The sequence below is a fragment of the Erpetoichthys calabaricus genome, chromosome 2 (assembly GCF_900747795.2).
Source record: "Erpetoichthys calabaricus chromosome 2, fErpCal1.3, whole genome shotgun sequence".
NCBI lineage: Eukaryota > Metazoa > Chordata > Cladistia > Polypteriformes > Polypteridae > Erpetoichthys > Erpetoichthys calabaricus.
The window spans coordinates 40,384,269-40,401,621 of NC_041395.2; positions in this window are offsets into that span (position 1 = coordinate 40,384,269).

Here is a 17,353-nt window from a genome sequence, read left to right on the forward strand (position 1 = left end):
TTAGTTTGGAGAATTGGTGTCCACGAAGACCTGAAGATCACTTTGCACCATTATTAGATACATAGATAGGTACCATATAGACTAGGTACTGGATAAGTCGGGACTTTATTTTACTGTATAATCTCTGGTATTTTATAATGTCAGTCGTATAAGTCGAATGTGGAAAACTCACACTATTGGTCCAAGAGATTATGATGTGCTAATGCCCACCTGAGAGAGTAACCACGGAGCACATGGCCTTTTTTTTCTATGTGTGTGTGGCAATGTGCTATATCAGCGTGTGCTCCTAACCTCTCTCTGTCTCTCGCCTACGTGACCACACGGTGATACCCAAACCATACCGAAGCGACGTTTGCACTGATTTGTGTTTTTTGTATCTCACACCCTCATACACCTTTATCATAAGAGCATCTCTTATCTACGATGGAGCATTCGATCAGAAGAAAATATGAAGCTGTTTTTAAATAAAAAGTCATTGAAGTGGCAAAAGAAATCGGTAATTGCGCTGCTGCAACAAAATTCGATGTGTCTGAGAAAATGGTGTGAGATTGGAGGGGGCAAGAAGATGTTAAAAAAGAAAAAAATTAAGTGTCGCATTTTTGAACGGGTGTATAAATCGGGGTTTGATTTTATGATCGATTTTTCGGGTTTCAAGACCCGACTTATACGCGATTATATACAATAGATAGCACTTTATTTGTCACCAGGGGGAAAAGTGACATTTCACAGAAGCACAACAGATAAGTAAATAAATATTATAACAAGCAACAACAACCCCCAATGCACATCAGAATGACTAAAAGTATACAAAAATAAATGAACAAAAAACTTCTATTTTTAACTAAAGATAAAAGAACAGTCACAGTCACAGTGAGACATTATAGATGCATAAATAAAGGAGCCCCAGTAATGTTTCTTGACACACTTCTGCTAAATGATTGCCTGAAAGTCCTCAGTGTTAGTGTGTAAGAGAGAAAATGTGCTGTATTGTTCATAATGGCACTCAGTTTTGTCTTCATTCTCTCCTTTGCTACGACCTTCAGGGGGCTCAGAGTGCGTCCCTTAACGGAGCTGGCCTTTTCATTAGCTTGTTGATTTGGTGGGCCTCTCTTGAAGTGATGTTACCATTCCAGCTCACCACAGCAATGACCATCACAAAGTCATAGAAAATGTGTATAATGCCATTACCCCCATTAAAGGAATGCAGTCTCCTAAGAAAAAATTCCCTAGACCTTCTCGTTTAATCAGATATGAGGATGGATATTTGAAGAGTAAACCGCAAGACAATGATTATATTTTTATATTATGTAAATTAAAGAGCCATCAACAACAAATCAAATCAAAATAATACTATATTGAATTATTATAGAAGTAAAGTTGAATAAATCAGACTCAGCTGCATGAATAAAAAAAAAAATCGAGTATGTGTTCAGGTAAAGTACCACTTCCGGTCAGCAGAAATAGCCAAAAAGTTGATAGAACTCTACATTTTGTACCTAATACTTTTATGCAAAATTTGGTTGACCTAAGTGAAGAGTACTCAAGTTATCGTGTTTACATACACAAACACACACTCAGACAGACACACGGACATAATTCCAGAAATGGTATTTTCAAACTCGGGGAGGTCTAAAATGTCGAGATTCATCAAAATCTCAACATCAAATTTTTGGACAATTACAATACTTTCCCTATACTTCATATACGAGAAAGTAAAAAAGAGCCTGCTCTGCCCTTTCTTGTGTAGTTCCTCTGAATTATGAGACCAGTCCAGCCTGTCATTGATGTGGACCCCCAAGTACTTATAGCAGTGCACCACCTTCACTTTGGTGCAGAGAAAGTCAACAATAACCAGTTCCTTGGTTTTGCTGATGTTAAGTTGCAGACAATTCTTTCTGCACCAAGAAACAATGTCCTTCACTTGACTCTGATACTCTGTCTCAGCTCCCTGTTAATAGACTCCATTAGTGCAGAATCATCAGACAGCTTCTGCAAGTAACATGATCTGATCTGTAATATTTATAGTCTGAGGTGTACGGAGTGAAGAGAAAAGCATCTGTGAAGATCAGATTATTTTGGACTTCCATTGTTATTAATGAAAGCCAGAAAGACAGTTTGTTTTAAAACAATCTGTGTCAAAGAAGATCAGTGTGGGCCATTGATGTCAGTGAAGATAAGATCACTTCAGACTATTCAAACCAATATAATTCTTGAAGGCCAGAAAGCCATTTTGGATAATTGTGTAGGTGGGAGTGATATGGACGTGTGATATAGAGAGTCAATGAATATGGGAACAAATAAGTGATAGGGGCGGCATGGTGGCGCAGTGGCACCGCTGCTGCCTCGCGGTATGGAGACCTGGGTTTGCTTCCTGGATCCTGCCTGCGTGGAGTTTGCATGTTCTCACTGTGTCAGCGTGGGTTTTCTCTGGGTGCTCCGGTTTCCTCCCACAGTCCAAAGACATGCAGGTTAGGTGCATTGGCGATCCTAAATTGTCCCTAGAGTGTGCTTGGTGTGTGTGTGTGTGTGTGTGTGTGTGAGCCCTGCGGTGAGCTGGCGCCTTGCCCGAGGTTTGTTTCCTGCCTTGCACCCTGTGTTGGCTGGGATTGGCTCCTGCAGACCCCCGTGACCCTGTAGTTAGAATATAATGGGTTGGATAATAGATGGATGGATAAGTGATAGGAATGGAAGTACAAGGGAAGAGAAAGTGAGGGAAGCTAAGTCGGAGGTGGATGGATGAGGTCAGGAGCACACGCTGATACAGCGCATTGCCGCATTCACTACATGACAAACCACCTCAGGATCCGAGATTAGGACCCGAGTGCAGCCATGCAGCGTGCAACACCTCAGCACCACACTAGTTCAGATGGAATGGAACCAATGTGAGGTTTTGTATGGTGGCTGGAGTGCAGGTTGGAGGGCCTACATGCAGGACTGGATGCAGATTGACGTCATAGGATGGAGCAATTGCAGGTTAAGGACTTTGCTCAAGGGCTCAACTGAGCAAAGTCCCTTTTGGGATTTAAGGGATTTGAACCGGCAACCGTCCGATTTCCAGAGCAGATCCCTAGCTTCAGAGCCACCACTCCGCCTGCGGATGGATGGATGGATAAAGTAAAAAAAAAAATATCTAAAGGAAACGGGTTTGACTGAGGAGGTGGTGGTGCAGGACTGACTGAGCTATATGGAGAGAAGGTTTATCAAGCACATCAACCCCACATACAAGTGAGAAAAGATGAAAAGGAAGAAGAAGAAGAACAATTGTTGTGTGTATGTGAAGGTCGTATCATTTTAGAATTTCTGACTATGAAGACCAGGAGATCCATTTGGACAAATGTCAGTGGCATAATGATTGGCAGTACAGGCAGGGCAATTGCAGCGGTGCCCATGGGGCTGGGAGGCTAACAATGGCCGTGTGTTTTTGTTTTTCAAACTTTTATTATAAACACAATTGCCTAGTTTACACTGGAATGAAAAGGTCAATGGTGTTATCATTCTCACCATTCCATAAAGCCTAATTACGTAGCTTATATGCTTGACATATCTACTGTAATTGATAGTTCTTAACTGGGATTTAAAATGAATTTCACATGAGGGACGCTAATTCATTTTTTTGCATGGCTAAGGCCTAAAGGATTCTAGTTATGCCGCTGACAAATGGTTTCAGTGAATAGGAGCTGATAGGACTGTTGGCGTTCTGTAAAGATCAGATTGTTTTTCGCTAGCAGTGTTCTTGAAGACAACAGGATGAGAAGGACAGTGTTTTCACACTAAGTCTTTGGACCAGTTTTTTCAAACTCCAGAGTGATTTTTTTCCCATAGTTCTCTTGGTTTAGGTAGATATGAACTCTGGTGCAGACCAAAACAACCAGACTGAGAGTCTTTAGAAACACTCGGTGGTCTTGGTGCCCTACCTAGCAAGCCCTGGAGTGGTTCACAGGACGTATGATGTAAGTACAGTAAATACTGTGCATTAGGAGTACAGTGTGTGCAAGTTGTAGTCATGCTGTGCTTTTACTGACATCCAGACACCCAGATAGATACCCCCTCTGAGAATTTGCATTAAACAGCTGGCACAAATACCAGCGAATCAGAGCAAGCCTAGCGCCTGATTTAGTCTCAGAGCCTCTCTAACTAAAGTTTGGACATGTTATATAACCAAAAAAAGGTTTAATTTCACTTGTGACTGGAGTTCTAGAGTGTTGTACTGTGTTAGCCATTATGGATTTAGTGAGAAGTTAAGCAAAATGACACCTATTATTGGCTAACTAGAAAGATTACAATATGCAAGCTTTCGAGGCAACTAAGGCCCCTTGTTCAGGCAAGATGAAGGGGCCTGAGTTTCCTCGAAACCTTGCATATTATAATCTTTCTATTTAGCCAAAAAAAGGTGTCATTTTGCTTAACATCTCCCTAATTGTGATTGGGTAAATCAAACCATCTACCAAAGCAATGAGAAGCAAGCCCTGTGAAACCAATGATCAAATGCCATAATCTTACACTGCAAGAGTGATGCGCACAGGTCGGGCATCCTCTCAGTACAATATACAACAAATATTTATAGGCTTAAAGACTAGTAGACGTGATTTGAGATAAACTAAATAGAGGTTACATTCATATGGTGAATACTGGAGAGTAAATATGCAAAATACTGTGAAATGAAACCTGCCTGATACGTCTACTGCCTAAGTGAAATTGACGCGCATCACTGTATGCCCTCAGCAAAGCCTGCCGTCTTTTGTAGAGTCGCCCGGATGTAACATGTCCTTCCTGTAGCATACGAAGGAGCACATAATTTACATGGACTCCACTAGCTAACAGATAATAGGTATTCTGTTCGCAGAGCTGTGTTTGACAAACAAACCACTTACCACATAATTATTGCCTGTATGGTGGTGACCCTCCATGATGATTGTTCCCAGGAAGAGATTGTTTCTACCCAATGAAAGAAGTCGAAGAGGTGTTTATTTTTACTTTTGGTTCTCATGAAAGTATGCTGTGTGAAACGCAACCGTACTACCTGACACAAAAGGATGATGAGTGTGAAAACACCTTTAATGTTCTTGAAGACCACTGTTAACAGTTGGTGTCTGTGAAGATCATAATCAGTTTGGACCATCACTGCATGTGAATACCAGAAGATCCCAGAGTACTAGTAGTTTACGAGTTGCTATTGTCTTTATTGGTAATTAGGGTAGGTCCCCCTCCTGCTCTCAATTCACCAAGGGGGTGCTAACCCAACCCACGGCTGCTGTACTTGATTCACCAAAGAGGACCTACGCTTGGATGTTTGTTCTCGAATCAACAAAGAGGTGCTCACTCTGATGACCACACTCGATTTGCAAGACACTTTCAGTACTGGTCAATGAGTTTAGAACACATCCCTTCTTCCAGTTTTCCTTCAAATGTATGCAGTTGAAATATAAAGAATAACCTAAAATGGTGAAAAGGTAAACAGAAAACTGACAAGAGGTCTAAATTTTAAGTTTAGGTTAGCAAAAACTGAAAAAAGGGAAACTTCAGAATATTATAAATGAGCCTTCTTTAGAGAACAACTAATAGATTACAACCTGCTGATGTTTTGCAGCAATTAACGTAAATGAAGCCTTGCAAGTTGAAGCACACAGTTTGCACAGGTGTCCCAGCTTCTGCTGATTACTTAAAATCTCTCTGTCTGTCTTAAAGCAGAGTGGGAACAGACTGTGTTACTGCACTCTCTGAAGTACTACTTGGACAATATTCTAATTATAATGGCAATTAACAAATGAAATGAGATGGAACATTATTACCCTTGGAAGTGTATGCCTTTCATTTAGAGAAACTGCAAAAAAAAAAAGTGTCAGTGAGTACAGTGGTGTCCTACACAATCCAAAGGCAATTGGAAACCTGAAAAACTGATAGGAAGAGATCTGGCCGACCTAAAGTCACAACCCAGTCAGAAGACAAGTTTGTGAGGGTCACCAGCTGGAGTGATCACAGACACCTCGCAGCACAACAGATCAAGTACATTAACAGAGCTGGTTGACAAAAGCAAGTCTCAGTTTGTACTGTGAAGATTATGCTTCAGGTTTGAGAGGGCGAATGGCAGTTAAGAAAGCCATTTCTTAAAGGACGAAATAGGGCCTTGAAATACGAGGTGAGACACAAAAATAACCGGACTGAGCTTGAGGCTTTCCTGGAAAACCGTCTGGAGGTCAGCTGGATGTGAACCATAGAACCACAGTATATCCCCTTTTACATGCCCTCTTAAACCGCCGCCCATCTAAGTATATCTGGTGAATAGCCCAGTCAGTATTGGCATAACAGTCGCTACACAAGTTGCTGCGGCAATGTCGGGTGAAAAAAGCGAACAGCGAGACAAGACAAGTCAACGCTCCCACGCGCAATTCTTTTCTCCATAAAACAGTTTTTGACTGACAAAAACATTCCTGTCCTCGATCATCCTCCCTATTTGCCCGATTTAGCTCCCTGTGATTTTTACTTACTAAAGTGAAGACAGAAACGGTAAGCCTGTTGATGAGCCTCAAGTAAGAAGACTTCCAGCACTGTTTCAATCAATGGAAGATACGTATGGAGCGGTGTAAAGATCAAGTGGTGGAGTAGATAGAAGGCGACAATGTTTAGAATGCTGTAATTCATCAATAAATTTTTTTTTTTACCAATCCGGTTATTTTTGTGTCTCACCTCATACCAGCTGTGGACTACTGCAGACTGGAAGAAAGACCAATGAATCAAAATTGGGAATCTTGGCTTCATCTTGCAGGGTGTTTGCTGTCAAGTTAGTGAAAGGGTGGTTCCTCATTGTGTGACACCAACTGTCACAAACATGGAGGAGGTTGTGTGATTATTCTGGGGTTCTTTTGCTGGAGGCAGAGTTGGTGACTTGCACAAAGTGACTGGGATTCTAAATCAAAAGGGTTACCACAGTTTGGCTGCTATATCAGCAAAAGGTGGCTACTTTGATGAATTTCTTTGCCTTAATTTCATGAAATATTAAGAAATTAAACTGTGTGCATCTCCACAAAAACTGAAAAAACAGAGGTGTTCTAAAATGTTTGTATATATGGGAAGAAGTGGTTAGGACTAATGATGTCCATCAAGATTAAAGTGAAGATCAGATTATTTTAAACTACCATTGTCCTTAAAAACTAGAATAGTAAAAGAACAGTTTCAGCTCTGTGTTCTTGTAGACTAGATGACCACTTTGGGTAAATGGTATTTTTGATGATCATAACAAATTGGGCTGTCATTGTCAGTGAAGGCCAGAAGATCATTTATGATAAATTATGTCTGTGAACATCAAAATATCAGTCTGAACTATCAGCACTGCTGAAGGCCAGAAAGTCAGTTTGGACTATTGGTGTTTATCAAAATCAGAAAGTCAGTTAGAACTATCAGTGTTCGTCTAGACTAGAAGATCAGAGAGGACTAATGGTGTCTGTCAAGACAGAAATAAAGATCAGATTATTTTGGACTACCATTGTCCGTATAAAAAGTAAGAGATGAAATGGACAGTTTCAACTCTGTGTTCTTGAAGATGAGATGACCACTTTGGACAATTGGTATTTTTGATGATCATAACAAATTGGGCTGTCATTGTCAGTGAAGGCCAGAAAATCATTTATGATAAATTGTGTCTGTGAAGATCAGAAAATCAATCTGAATTATTGGCACCACTGAAGGCCAGGAAGTCAGTTTGGACTATTGGTGTTTATCAAAATCAGAAAGTCAGTTACAACTATTGGTGTCCATCAAGATCAGAGGGTCAGATAGGACTATTGGTGTTTATCACAATCAGAAGGTCAGTTAGAACTATCAGAATCAGTCAAGACTAGAAAATCAGAGAGGACTAATGGTGTCTGTCAAGACAGAAATAAAGATCAGATTATTTTGGACTACCATTGTCCATAAAAAAAGGTCAGATAGGACTATTGGTGTCCATCACGATCAGAGGGCCAGATAGGACTATTGGTGTCCATCACGATCAGAGGGTCAGATAGGACTATTGGTGTCCATCAGGGCTAAATGATCTGTTTTGATTGTTGGTGTCCATCAAGATTAGAAGATCAGTTTGGACTGTTGCTGTCCATTATGATTAAAAGGACAGGTTGGGAAATTCATGTCTTGAAGGCTAGACAATCAACTTAAAACTTTTGACTTTCCTGTAGGCCAGAAGGCCAGTGTGTAATACAAGAGACCAGGGGATGCTGGGGGTTAATAATAAGGCTAGTCTTCCTTAAATGTGCCTTCTGAAGATGATCTCTGCTGAGCACTTCTAAAAGAAGGCAGATGGGGTTCTCCAGTGTAAAAACAGGAGGCAACCAGACATGTGAGGCATATTTTGAGCAACATCCTGCAAAGCTGGTGAGTACTGGGCGAGGTGACATGCCCATCCAGCAGTGGGAGGCCATTTCCTCTTGTAAAGACGCTACCATGAATTAGGCTGTCTTAATGAGCAGTGGGGGGTGGGCAGGGGGAAGGGTCAGACAGAGTGACACCAAACAAGGATAGGAGTGGAAGAGAGCGGCAGCAGTGCAGAGCAGTGATTGAGAAAGAGAGCTGAGAGGAGAGAGCAATAAAGTGCTGAATCTGAAGTTTCACCGAAAATGAGCTCAGCTGGGAACGGGAATGAGAAAGGTGGGGGGTGGGGGCGGGTTGGTAATTGGAAACACAACTTGATCTGGAGCCTTAGGGGGAGGGGGGGGGGGGCGGTAGTCAGCAGGAAGTTTGTTTGTGGTGTTTCACCAGCTTGCAAAGGCACTTTATTATTATTATTTTTTTCCCTTTGTGTTTTCCAGTTAAAAAAAATGAGCATGTGAGCAGATTCCTGTGAAAAAAGGGAGTCAGCCACTTTTAACTCTTTGTTTGCCTTAGTCCCTGCACAGATACACAGTCTGAAGTCTCGCCTGTCCAGTCGGCATGAGTGTCTTAGGACTCTGGAGTTGGGGGGGGGCAGTTTTTGGATATGCTGACACAGTGTAGAGACGTGATGTCAGAGCTCTAGTCTCTTGGCTTTTCTGTGGCTGGCTGATTTATCCTCTTGTGAAACTTTACAGAGATAAAGATTTGGGTTGTATTGGGGGGGGATTTGGCTGGAACTGCTGCCTTTGTTTTCCTGATCTGCCTGGGAGTGAAAGCAGGCACTGCTGACATGGAGCTGAGAAACAAAGGCCGTGGTGGAGCAGCAGAGTCTGACATCAAGCGTCGGGCCGGGAGGACGTTGAAATGAGGAGCAGCAGCCTTTCATACTGTGTGCTTTTGTGGGGAAGGCTTGGGCCATAGTGGTCAGTCAAGTCACTCTTGTGTGTCCTTCATTTTGACACATTTCTATCCGACAAGGCCAAGGCCGTCTTCTCCTCCCCAGCTTAGGCTTTGGCATCCAGACTGCAGGACTGAGATGCTGGCAAACACATTTCCCAACATGAGCTATGAACTTGTATTTGACCCTGCCGCCTCTCCACCACCGACATTTATATGGCCATTCTGCAAATAATAAAATGAAACCAGCAGGACTTTTGCAGAATTAGAGGAAGTTTAATTTATATAGCAGTCATCAGACATGTCCACTTCAGCCTGGTTTTGAAAGAAAATTAACCATTTTGATTTAGTGGACGAGGCAGCATGATTTTGCAGGGGTTAGCCCTGATGCCTCACAGCTCCATTGTCCTGCATTCAAATCACAGAGTGGTAGTTGTCTATGTGGAATTTGCATGTTCTCCCTATAGAGGTTTTAAACATGTTTCCATTTTGAGCTAAATATAAGTCACTGCAGTGGTTTTCTATGTCTGTCTCCCCTAAGAGCAGACAGCCCACTTACAAGGACACCTCATCTGAGACTCCGGACAGCAAGTGATCTCACCATTACCTTGTAAACATCTCGTGGACATCTTAATTTGAATGACTCTATAGACGTGTTGTATTTGGTTAATTAAATATGAACAATTATTGAAGACCTCTAGCAAAGATTTGCACTTCATTAACATAAGCAGTTACATAAGAGTCTCCAATGAGTGGAGACCATTCAGTCCTTTAGGGTAATAGCTAAGCTGTCCCAATATTTCATCCAGATTCGTCTTCAAGATTGTCGAGGTTTCTGCTTCTACTACATGTGTCATTAGTTTGTTCCAGATTCCAACAACTCTTTGCATAAAGAAGTACTTCCTGACTTCAGTCCTAAGTACGCTTAACTTCCTCTGGTGTTCTTGAGTACGTGATTCACCCTTAAGCTGAAAGAATTCTGCTGAATCTGCTTCATCAATGCCTTTGAGGATTAGTTCCCCAATTCTCTGAGTCTGTCACAGTAGGACATGTCCTTAAGCTCTGAGATGGACTTGGTTGTTCTCCTCTGTACAGCTTCAAGTGCTGCTATGTCTTTCTTGTACCATGGTGTCCTGAACTGCACACAATACTCCAGATGTGGTCTAACCAGTGAACTTTTTAGTCTAAGTATAACATCACTCAATTTATATTCTACAGTTTGTACAATATATCCTAACATTTTTTGCCTTCAATTGCTTCTGCACATTGCTTAGACAATGAAAGTGTGTCAACAGAAAGCCCTAAATCCATTTCAGAGGTTGCTTCCCGTAAGATGATGCCTCCCATCTTGTATTTATTACACTTTTCCATATTAAAATGCAGTTGCCAAATGTTTGCCCCATTCTGAAGCATGTCCAGGTCTTTCTAAATGGTTTTTACTGCCCCCTCAATGTGTGACGTTACTCCAATTTTAGGGTCTACTTCTCATTTCACAAGTTTACTAACTGTATCGGAATCTATGTCATTAATATAAAGTTAAGCAGTTAAATGTTTGAAATACCAAAAGGATTTACAAAAGCCAAGGGCATGACAAACATCCCAGCACAGGAGGAGGCGCAGATCTCATTCTCAATCTCCTCTGCTTCGGATCTTGGCCTGTGGCTTGCTGGGAAGCTGGTGGCTGCTTTCTGGTCAAAGCCTCTTTTCTCTTTCCAGCTGCAGTAATGTGACTTCATAATAAACAAGTCTGCCCTTTCCCTTTAAGCAATACTGGATTATGTTAAAATGTACTTATTTTCATGAAATTCAATAGATTATGCATGCCAGTTTTTTTTTAATGAATAGCCTGATTGGTTAGCTGCCAATGGCCATTGGTTCTTAGAAAGTCCACCTTTTTAACAGTAATATCCTTAAGTGGGCCAAATTCGGCTCCATCAGTAATTGCCATGAATGGAGCTCCTCAGGGTGCAGTTGAATTGTTTTTGGTGTCAACTGCCCTTACTTTTCAGCTAACCATTGAGGCCCAGCAGGTCACAGGCTGCCTCTATTTATTTCAGTTTGCTCAACCTCTGTAATAATATAGTGTTGTGTGAAGCAGCCAGGCCAGTCAGCTAAACATTTGGCCTCCATAATCACTACTCTCCCCATGTCTGTATGTTTTTGTTTTTTCCTTCTATAGCTTTAAGATGTGTAGGTTAGGTTGGTTGGTGAGTCTAAATTGGACCAGTGTGAGTGAGCATGTTATACAATGGATTGACACCACATACAGAATTAGCACGTGACACTGCTAGGCTCCAGCTCCCCACAACCCTGAATTAGATTAGGCACATTCAGAAAGAGTGATTGACTGTTCAGATGCAGATACAATATACAGGATAAGGCACCTTTACAAATCCTTTGCAATTCTCTCTTCACTCAGATTACAGTCCACTGGGGTGCCTTCTATGTCAAATCTGCATGTTCTCCCTTTGTTCCTATTCTGGAGACTTTTACTTTTCTTCGGCAGTCCAAACTCCACTTATCAGGTTGATTGGAGACCGCAAACTAACCCTATGTAACTATGCCCTAAAATGGCATCCAGACCACAGTTGGCCTCTGTTGACTTCCAGTTGACTCTGTAATGAAGACCCTTTAAATGAGTTGGCGGTAGTGCTTCATGGGTTTGATTCTTGTGCCCGGTCATGGTTGTCCCTGTGGCTTTCCCAATGGATGCACCAATAAATGTCCCACATCCTCACAGGCCAGGTTCACTGGTGACTCTAAATTGGCCCTGAGAGTGTGTGTGTGTGTGTGTGTGTGTGTGTATGTGAGTGGGCTCTATGTAGCTGCCCCACCCAGGACTGGCTCATTCTGTATGCCCAATGCTGTTGTGATAGGCGTTGCCCCCCAAACCCCTGAAGTGGTTTAAGCAGGTCTGACAATGCTTTGGCATTGTAAATTATTACATCTTTATGGCAACAACACAAAAAATCAAGACCCCTTACCTTATATAGTGCCTTTCTACATTGACAGTTTTGAACTTTATAGCAAAAACACAAGTGATTTTATTTATTTATTTAATTTTGCAATTGGCTCACTCAAGGTCACATAGTGAGTCAGAGATGGGGGTTGAACCCACAGCTTTATGGGTTGCATTCCAAATCCTGAAGCTGGTGAGAAAAATCAGCTTAATAACATCATAATTGTTCTTACCGGTTAGTACCAACTTGAAATAAATCAGCCATTGTGGAGCCAATGTGGGGTTCAACAGGGAAAGGTGGTGTATAAGATACGTAAAACACATTGTCTACTCATATAGCAGGTTCCCACAGTGCTAGAATATTCTCAAATGAATTGTAAGTTGGCTCAGGACATTTCAGTATTCCCTACAGTGGACTGGCATCTCATCCAGGGCTGACTCCTGCCTTGCACATGTAGCTTTTCACAAAATGGATGGATCAGTGGCATTTAATCCCATTCAGACAAGAGGCCCGTCAACTCCCAGGATTCCTTTTGTACTTGAGTTATCTTGGGGCCAGCAGAGCTTATATATTTAACACTTCAGTAGCATGCTTCCATTTTAATTTCATTTGGAGTTTCTTTTTTGTTTTTGTTTGTTTGTTTCACTTGCCTTGGTCTGCAAATGTGTGGAGTAGGCTGTGTAGACACAGCTTATAAAGGCACTATATATTCAAGATGTTTATCTGGTAAATGATAAATATTATTTCAAATTTTCACGTGTCATAAATAAAAATCAGAAAGCAGCAGAATATTGAAACTGGGCAAAAACCTGAGAAAGTTCTCAAGGCAGACATGGGAAAGGTCAGGGTGCATTACACCATTTGACTGTAAACATTTTGCATTTTACATGATCTTCATTTATTTTCAGGTTCAGTTAGTTGGGAGAACAGCAGTCCCTGCCTTAACTGTAGAAATGTATAAAACAAACAACCTTAATTTGCAGTAATGCCTCAATGTACAACACACCATCTTGTTCTAAAGTGTAAAGTATACAAAATTTAATGGCGACCAAGTCTCCTGCTTTAGAAATATACAGAATAGACAATTACTTTTATATAGTGCCTTACCACATTACATCCCAGTAAAGTATAGAAATGTACAGAATAAAATGGCATCCCCTACTCATGGTGTTGAAAAAGAGAGAGTAAACAACTTTATTTTACATAGCACCTTACTGTATGCCAGCCTGTCCCAAGGTGTAGACATCTATAGAATAAAATGGCAGCTTCTGTTCCTAGTGTAAAAAAAATAGAGTGCCTTACACTCTGTAACTCTGACTGTAGAAATGACAGACTAAATAATCCTCATTTATATAGTCTCTTACTGTAATACATTTCAGTCCAAAGTAAAATTAAAACCTCTGTCTCTGGTGTAAGACAAACGTTTTTTTTTTTTAGAGCACCCAGCTTTATTGCACATCAGCCTTTGCCCAGCCAAATGTACAGAATAAGCAACTTTACCTAATATAGCGTGTTGCACACCACTCTAGGGCACTGCCAATAACGATCCAAGTGCAAACACCTCCATATTACAATAGACGGGCCGAGGGACTCGCGAGGCGTCACACAGATTCGGTGGATGGGATTGAATCAGCATCTGTATGTCTTACGGTACAGGTTCACAGCCACTAGGCCACCTCATGAGAGTTCAGCTCAGGACATGCTGCGTGAATCAGTGAAGGTTCAACAACTAAATGACGAGGATTAACGAAATACGACTTGAGGCTGAGCCGCAGTACAGCCTTAGCTTAGTTAACAACACAAAACGGAGACAGTGATGGCGCAACCGATGTATGAAGCGGCCAGAATATGTTTACACTTTTAAAACAAATATTTAAATGATAAACCAAATATGTTTCTAATGTAAATATAGCCACTGCGCTTATACTATCTGGGGCAAATAAAATGATCTGAGGAAACAATCGCAGAAAATACAACAATAGACGGAGACAAGGGGAATCCGTCGGGACAAAGGCGACAACACATATGATGATGACAATAATAATACAAATAATAGTACTGGTTATAGTAAGGCGAGAAGCATCTGACTTGTCATATCAGAAAGTTTGGGGTTCAAGCGGCCGAAGTGAAGTTCCCGGTTGGGGTCGCTGGGCTCAAACTCTCTGCCAGTGTAAGGAGCTTCAGGTCGAGCCGCTGCTTTCCACAGCCAGCTGACGTACTTTGAGCAGGTAATTAGAAGAATGCCCCCTTTGTGCCTTCTCTAAGGAAAGGGCACAGTAGGGGGATTATATCAAATAGCTTATGGAAGGTCTGGGAATTCCCCGAGAGGCGGTGAACATGTGCTGAGGATAAGGATGTGCTGAGGATACGGTGGCCTGCTCCGTCCAGCGTTCCTATCGCGTTTCTCATCAGGATAGAGGGCTGACAGTGTAACGAAGTGACTCGAACTTCGCTAAGCGCAACTACGATTTAAAGTGGACCGGAGGCACCTTTGGACTATTCTTTTGTCCGTCTTTTTTTCAGAGCCCACGCATTACCGGTTCAGAGTTTGCGAAAGGTGGGAGAGTTTTCTGGCATCTTCGGATGTTAGGTGGGAACCAGCTTTGAGGGGAATGCCGGTCCATGTCAAAGCGCATCTATAACTCATTCTTAAGTCAGTCTAACCGTCTTATAACTGACGGGGATCCCACACTGGGATTGGAATAACAACGTAAAAATCTGGAGCTGCGAAAGCAAAGTACTAACCATGGGCTACCATTACACCCTGTAATTATTATTCTGTTATCACCATTTCAGAAAAGCATGTTCTTATGTACAAAATAGTAGTGTGAGAGCCACAATGAACGGTAGCATTGACGGAATCCGCCTTGGATGGTTTACCACAGCATGGAAAGGCACTTCCACATACACCAAGCCTATTTAGAGTGCCCAATACATATAACAGCAGGGCACTACATGGCGACCAGAGTTTCACATAAACACAAGAAGAATGCAGTTACCTACACACAGATGGCCTCCCAGCTAATAATCACAGCATGATTCAATCAACGTAAGTTGGCACCCACGGTGACACCATGTCATCCTTTGGTAGCAGGACACAGTCGCACATTGGGCATCACGTCTAAATCAGCCACTGATTGACTGGTACACAATCCAGGGTTTATTTCTGATTAGCGCCAGTACTGCCAGCATAAACTCCAGGTCCAGGTTTACTCTTAAATAAGAGGTAAAGGAAATGGACGGACGAGGTGAATAATACAATTATAGGGCATTTGTGACTAGAAGAATGGCTTGGGGTAAGACGGCAGTTAATTAGAAATCGTGGTGGTGCAGGGTTACAGGGGATATTAAGTGGATTAAATACCTGATATTTGGCGTCCGGTCCCTGATCTTCGAAAGCTAAATCACCCAACCCCAACCCCCATCCGTCCTGAATCACAACTTTAGCGAAACGCCACGCGGGATACCTCACCAAACCCCAGCGCAACGCAGCTCCCTGTCTTCGTTTTAACCTCCATCTTGGAATAGGGGCACAATCAGAGGGGGCTAAGTCCGTGATATCTGCTATAAACTAACGACGTGCCTGGTAATGTAATTTAATTACATTCCCCAATAATTACGTCGTGCAACGCTTTACTGCTTAAATCCTTGGATTCACTTGAAATTATCGACTTAACAACAAAGTCGTTACTTACGTTATATGTTTCTAAATAAATAATATATAAATGTTGTATATGTCTTAATAGGGCAGGCATTTGATGTCACTGGGGGCTGTATTGAAGTCGATTTTGTCGATTAAAAAATACGTTATTTCGGAAAATAACGTTTCATTTTTACATGACACTTAAAGGATGTGATTAAATAACGGAGAAAACTGAATTCTAAAGCCGACGATATGATATGAACGGTGTCAGTGTGAGTCCCGTAGCGTTTATAAATGGATACATTATTACTTTTGTTACTTGTTGATGTACAGCAGTTTGATTAAAGAGCTCATAAAGAATCAGATGTACAGTCAAAAACATCCCACATAACCTGCAGTGAAATGAAGAGGGCCACCCGGACAGACGTGAGTGCTAAGAAGGAAATTGGCTTTTTGGCGCAAGTATTATTTAGTATACAGTATATAGTATATAACACCGAACTGTATATTAATTCTTAATGAATCATTATACTATCAGTAAATGAGAAGAAAAGTAAACGAAGAAATTTGTTAAGAAGAGGCGTTGGCTGCGGAATGAGATCTAAAAAAAGGAAGGACAAGCCAACTTTAACTAAAAAAACGAAGGTACAGCTCAATAAGTTTTCATATATAGTACTAGTAAGAATATAAATATGATGAATGTACAAAGTAAAGAATTAGCTGTCATACATTGTGCCAAAGTTGCATCAGTCCCTTCTTATTTGTGAGCACAGTTCGCAACATGGGGACAAGGACGATCCTGGATCAACTCCCGACACTCCTGCAAAAAGCTCCGCTATAAGAAAATGAAAAACTGAACCGACATTATTGAAAATTCAAGCAAATATTATTTTAGTACGGACGAGAGTGTGGCAGGAATCAGCAACGAAGCACTAAAAAATCAATCGATTCCTCATTGAAAGAAATCGACGATTTAAAAAAAGAAACGAAGCTAAACAATGAAATGAAGAGCAAGAAAAAGCGAATAAAAGAGCTTAAAATGTAAGTAAATGAAGCAGAAAGCTATAAAAGAAGGTGGATTTTTCAGGCTGTATGGCGTCCCTGAGCATGATAAAGAAAACATTAAATTAAAGTTACATCCGCTGTCTTACACATGTCAAATGTCAATATGGAAACGAGTCCAATGAAAACGTCATCCGCATCACGTGTCATAAACCGCTGCGCCGCATACCGGCATGCATTTCGATTTCTCTGGTGTTCCCGCGAAAAAGACAGACGATTGAAGTGCGTGCACAGGTAAGGAAACCGACTCGTTACGTTAATTGTTACTAAATGTGACGACGGTTAATTGCAAACAGTAATTAATTAATGTATCTTTTAATTACAAAGTTACTTTTTAATAATAGTGTCACGGTGGCGCAGTGATAGTGCTGTTGCCTCACTGTAAGGAGACCTGGGTTCACTTCCGAGTCTTCCCTGCGTGGTGTTTGCA